Source organism: Suncus etruscus, chromosome 12 (genome assembly GCF_024139225.1).
Source record: "Suncus etruscus isolate mSunEtr1 chromosome 12, mSunEtr1.pri.cur, whole genome shotgun sequence".
Classification (NCBI taxonomy): Eukaryota; Metazoa; Chordata; class Mammalia; order Eulipotyphla; family Soricidae; genus Suncus; species Suncus etruscus.
This window is the reverse complement of record NC_064859.1, coordinates 102,425,883-102,432,233: the sequence shown is the minus strand read 5'-3', so window position 1 is coordinate 102,432,233 and position 6,351 is coordinate 102,425,883.

Genomic DNA, 6,351 nt, shown 5'->3' with positions numbered 1-6,351 from the left:
AACAAATAACAAGAAATCATACAGAAGGCAAAACTTCAGGCTGTCTCTTAAGACTCTCCATGCAGTGCTCGGGGCCAGGGGAGACTCAGTGTGAAGGATATGGGGAGGAGAGAGGAAGATTTCAGACAGATCCACCAGAGTGGGGCCGTAGGGACCCCACATTTGCAGGTGGGTTTCAGCATCTGGCGTAGGTGCACCCTGAGAAGGATAAGGAGGGATGGGGTGTTGATTTAATTATACAATATAAGTAGAAAGTCCACGCTTTGGGTGAGGCATCCTTGGCACTGTGTCTCTAGCCTTGGCCCAGTGGGTTGATGAAGATGCAGGATAATGGTGGAGAAATAATTCACAGTCAAAGTTTCATCTGAGTCAGCTCCATTTTACTCCAAGGCCCTTCTGCCATATGCTTTTCCTCACATGGCTTTTTGCTAAGCTTTCTGCTCCCTCTCGCTCTCTGCTCTTGCTGCTCCCTTGCTGCCACCTCTCACCTTCCCCCAGCCAGCACCTTTTACTTTTATTCAAAGAGCACAGCCATCCCAGTTGTGGGCGGGTCTCATCATTCAGGTGGGATTAACATCTCAAAAGGAAGCTTAGGTAAAGGCATTGGGGGAATGGATATCTTCCACAGGGGTGGAGGGAGGACCTGCCAGAATCAAAGATGGAAGCTCTTTCCCACAGGTAGCCAATCTGTCTCCAGGTACTTCCCCCTACAAAAATCAGTGGCACAAAAATGCTTCTTCAAGGGGTACATTTTATTAACTAAAATTAAAGAGCTATTTCTTTCCTTTCGTTGTGAGTTTGGTTTTTGGGCCACACTCGGTGGTGCTCAGACTTACTCAAGGATCACTGCTATAGTCCTCAGGAACCACTCCAGCGGGGCCTGTGGGACCGGCCACATGCAAGGCAGATGTACTATCGCTCCAGCCTCAGGAGAGCAATTTCAAGCAAATGGCTTCGCTACTGTGGGAAAAGCGACAGCCCGCATTCTTTCATCTTTGAAAATCCTCCTAAGCGAGCAAACCACCTCAGAAGGATAAAAATAGAGCCTGTCTAAGGCCTCCAGAGGACGAGTTTACGTGTCGTGTCTGGATCCCAGTTCAGTCCATCACAGAAACTCTTTTCTCAACAGAACTAACGAGCATTCAGAACTCGGACAGAATTTCCTTTTAGAAAATTTGAGCTAAATGAATGTGTCCTCTGCCTAAGCCATTTTGTCCTTGGGCCAGTGGGATCGAACAGTAGGGTGCCAGCCTTGCCCGCAGCTGGTCCTGGCTCCATCCCCAGCATCCCATATGGTCCCTTGAGCACCCCCAGGAATGATTCTTGAGTGCAGAGCCAGGAGTAAGTAAACCCTGACTGCTGCCAACTGGGGGTGGCTCAAAAGCAAACCAACAACCAAACAAAAGTCTTGTGTCTTCTTGGATGAGAAATAGAGCAGACACTCCATGGGCCAGCAGCAGATTCTCTGAGGAAGCAGCTTCAAGACGATTGGCATGAAGGAACAAGGAGAGCAGATTAAGTGGAGAAAAGTCGAGAAAGCCCTTCGCTGCCCCCTGGCCCAAGAGCTGCTCTGGGGCAGGATTTATCGCGATGAAGTGGATTGCTTGCCTTTGCGAAAATCGATGAGAGCAAAATTCAATTTAAACTTCTGACGAATGTCACATAAATCGGAAGGGGTGACTTTGTCATGGCTGTAAATCAACTGAGGATTACTTGTGGGAGAAAGGAAGGATCATCATTCCAGGACTATAATGACATCCTAAGAGGTGGGTCTGTCCCCATTAGGCCCCTCATGGGCCTCACAGTCCATAAAGCTGGGGAGCTGGCTGAGTCCCCTGCATGGTGCTACGGATGCAGAGACAGTGACTGCTGGAGTTTGGGGGAGCCCTGCAGACACTGGGTCCCTCAGTCACAGTGGCTCTGCTTAAGCATGACAGAACCACACAGTGATCACCCCTAGCTCAGACTGAAGGACCCCATCTTCAGAGTCCTGCCCCACAGAAGCTAAAACACAACCAGAAACGGCCACAAGGGAGTCAGGTATGCTTACACACACACACACACACACACACACACACACACACACACACACACACACACACACACACCACGCACGCACTCACACCTAGACAGAACCCCGGGGACCTGAAATTGGGGAGAAGCAAAACTCAAGGCAGGTGCCTCACAGCACCGGAGCTTGTGAGAACCAAAGCCCACCTGGCCTAGAACCAAGGTAGTCCCAAGCCCCCAGTAAAGCCACTATAAAATACTTTTCCAGTCTACAACTTGCCTATAAACAAAGGGTGTTAGCCCAAAGATAAAACCACAAAATGACCCCTCTAAAGGGAAAGACCCCCACCATGTTCTAATGAAATAGAGAAACTAGGTGGGTCCAAATGTTACACCAGATAAGGACCCCTTGACACATAGTTGAGTCAGCAATGAGCTGGGACATCAATCCTAAGACATGATGCGCAAATGAAAATGGGCCAATCATGTAAGTGGTGAAGGATGAACTGCTTGTTTTAACCAAGGAAATGCTTGAGTTATTGAAGTCTTTGTAAAGCCCTAGATAAACTGCTTGAAGATTTGACTCCAAGTCCTTGTCAAGACTCCCTAGTTGAGGATGAGACTCAGACCTCGGCTAGCCGAACTAACTCCCTTTTGCATCTTTGATTCTCAGCTCCGACTTGAATCCTTACAAGCATTCAGATCTTCCCTCAGGGTGCTCAATTGAAGCAAAGGTAGCAACTGTCCCTGCACGATGTCAAGTTGCTGAAGGAAAGAGAGAACAAGAGCCAACAGGGGACGGTTCTCAGAACTGAGAACTGTTCACAGGAAAGTGTTGGAACAGGAGTGAAAGCATCAGGCCAGGCAGAAGTTAGTGGGCACCGGGCAGTCTGGAAAGTTCATTTAGTCAGAGAGAAAGAGCTCAGGCAAAGAAAAGTGGCATCCAGATCACAGTGGGACCATGCGCTGTGGCCTTTGCTCTAAGAAGGTGGAAGGAGAGGCTGCGATAAGATCACAGAGGGATCACTGGGGCACTGAGAGGTTGAGAAGTTTGTGCGACTAACTGTTCACAGCAGTCAGAATTAGGAAACAACCCAAGTGCCCAAAAAACAGAAGGGTGAATAAAGATGTGGTACATCTACACAATGAAATACTGTGCAGCTGTTAGGGAAGGAGTCATGAAATTTTCTTATACCTGAATGGATGGATTTGGAGAGTATTATGTTGGTTGAGTGAAATGAGTCAGAGGGAGAGGGATAGACATAAAATGATCGCACTCATTTGTGAGATATAAAAATAACATATCACAGTAATAATATTTAAGGCAATAAGTCAAGGACCAGAAGAACTGGTCCAAGGTAGGAAGCTTGTTACAGAGAGCTGGGAATGCTGTTAGGGCAGAGAAGGGACCACCATGAAAATGAAAGTTGGAAATGGTCACTTGGGACAAGAACTGGATGCTGAAAGGAGGGAAAGTGATAGGCAGAATACCTCTTCAGTAACAATACCGAAAATCACAGTATCAAAAAGGGAGGGAGGGAGAGGAGAGAGAGAGAGAGAGAGAGAGAGAGAGAGAGAGAGAGAGAGAGAGAGAGAGAGAGAGAGAGAGAGAGAGAAAAGAAAAATGTCTTCCATAAAGGCTGGCTGGGGCAAGAGAGAAACTCAGGACATTGGTGGCAGAACTGTGCACTGATGAAGGGATGTTGGGACACTCTATGACTGAAATTCAATCATCAACAATTTTGTAGCTGTTCATTTTATGGTAATTCAGTTTTTAAAAACTACTTTCAAAATTTTCAGATTTCAATAAAGATTATTGCTGACAAAGGAGAAAAAAACAGTAGCTAGTGCAAAATCTAGAGCTGTATTGATTGTCAAACTCACAGAAGCAACATTAAGCAACCTGGGGTTTGATACAAATCTTCTCTTGCTGTTAACTGACTGAAATATGTTCCAAAAAGAAAAAAAACCCATCACAAAATATCATGCCCGAGTTGACGTGATCAACCAGAAATCACAGGAGAAACCTAAAGCAGCCACAGCCGGGGACGGTTGTCACTTGAAAAGTGTCCCAGGTTGTCGTTTATCAGACTCCTGTCTACTCTTAGTCCAGGAGGTAAGATTAGATGCTCTGGCTGGAGCTGGATCACATAAAACAGTTTTCATTTGGTGCCATAAACCTTGAAACTAGAAGGCCACGCCATAGCTCAGGGGGACGGAGAAGGGGGTTCCTAGCAGCAGAAAATTCATCTCTCTGTCATCAGAAAACCCACAGCTAAGGCTAGGGTCTCAGGGCTGCCCAGCCTTTTCCGAAGGCCTGGCCTCTAGGCTGCTTCTCTTAGTCCCCATCATTTAAGTATCATCTGGTGATGAGCAGGTACCCTAAGGGAACACCAGGAACTACAGATCCAGACTCTGCTGTGCCCCGACACGAGTGAGAGCCAGTCCCTGTTCAAGGAACTTGGCACCAAAGAACCGGCTTATCCTTGGTTTTCAGAATTGATTCTATTCCTGTTTCTGAAATACAATGAAAAAGACTGGAGACAATGAGGCCCTGGTAGTATCAGAGAAAGAAAGTAATGCCTGGCATTCAACAAAAACCAGAAATGAATGAATGGATAGATGAATAAATGGATGCATCAGAGATAAGGGTGAAATCATACTATGCTGGGGCTGGAGCCGTAGTACTGGGGCTAAAGTGTCTGCCTTGTATGCACAAGAGGTCCCTTGTATGCACAAACTTGTATGCAGTTTGGTCCCCTGAGTTTGGTCCGCCTGACCCCTGAGCACAGAACCAAGAGGAAACCCAAAGCACAGCTGGTGCACCCCCAAAAAGCAGACATGTGGGGTTCCAGGGGAAGGGCAAGTGTGGTGGGAGAACAGAAAGGGGGAGGGAAGGATGCAAGGCAAAGGGATGAAGGAGCAGGAATCTGGGAGAGGCAAAAAGTGAAAATCAGTTTGGGGCAGGGAGAAATTATGATGGGCCCCAACATCGTGGAGACCAGGGGGCAAGCCTCTCTATCCTCTAGAACCCCGGCAACCCCCATGGGCCCCCGGGCCATGTGAGGGTTCCTGAGAAAGAGCCTTCCATGGGGTGAGTGGGCATGGGACAGAGGGAGGGGTAGCTACCAACTGGCAAAGAAGCTTGTTTCTGGGGATCTTTACCCACTGAGGGCCTCAGTGCCCTCTGTGTACTCCCCACTTAGCCACAGCCATTCCTCCTAAGAGTCCCCCAGCTACATCCCAGAACCTTCGGCTGTGACTCAGCCCCATATTCAGTCTGTGTGCTCACTTTGGAGGTGCTGGTGAGCTCACAGTGGAAGGCGCCTGCTTCCATTGTTTCAGTTTTTATTTTGTTTTGTAATTTTGGGGCCTTGCCAGCTCTGCTCAGGGCTTGCTCCAGCCCTGTTCTCAGGGATCACTCCTGATGGAGATCTGGACACCATATGGACTGCTGGGGCATTGAACCCAGGTCAGCTGCTGTGCAAGGCAAGCGCCCTCCCACTGGACTCTCTTCAGCCCCTGACATCTGCCTTTGAATAGCTAAATTTGTGTGTTTATGAACGAAAGGCGCTGCCAGTCACGTCCCAGAAGGGCGAGTCTCTGAGCAAATGTCATCGGTGCCAGTTCTAAAGCTGTTGCCCTCTGTGACCCATTCTTTTGCAAGTTGAGTGTGCAACGGGGCACACAGCCGAGTCAGTGGCCTGAAGGAGGGTGGACACTCCAGTTAAGACCCTTCAGAGCCAGCAGCAGAGGGTGGAGGAGGGGGGCTAGCAGGTACCCCCAGCCTGCACAGAGCATCCTGCAAAAAAAGCCAATGTCACTGCATGGTTCCAGGTGAGCAAGCACTGCTCTTCAACCCTGCAGAGCCACCTCCCTTGAGGGGGTCCTGATGCCCCCCACTGATGGCATTCTAAGTCTTTGGATGGAGCCAGGGAGACCCTTGACCTCTCCTGGAGCCTAGGCCCGGCCTCCAGATCCTGCTTTTATGCCCTTCCAGCGCCTGGCATACGCCCCCAGATCTCAGTCCCGCCTCCTAGATGCATGTGTGTATAGAAAACAATACTATATGATCAAGAATATATATTGTTGTGCAATTATATTTAATTATAATACAATAGAAGACTAGTATAAATTATTATCTAACCTATAATGTAATGCAGTACTATACTGTACAGGCCTGGCTCGGCGGGCACGCGCCCTGGACCACGTGACCCCGGGGCGGCGGCGCGCCTCTATAGCGGCTCCCGGAAAGGCTGAGGCGCTGGGCCCGGCGCGCGCACGCGCACCGAGATCACGTGACCCCACCGGCGCCGCGCGCCCGGATCACGTGACTCTGGC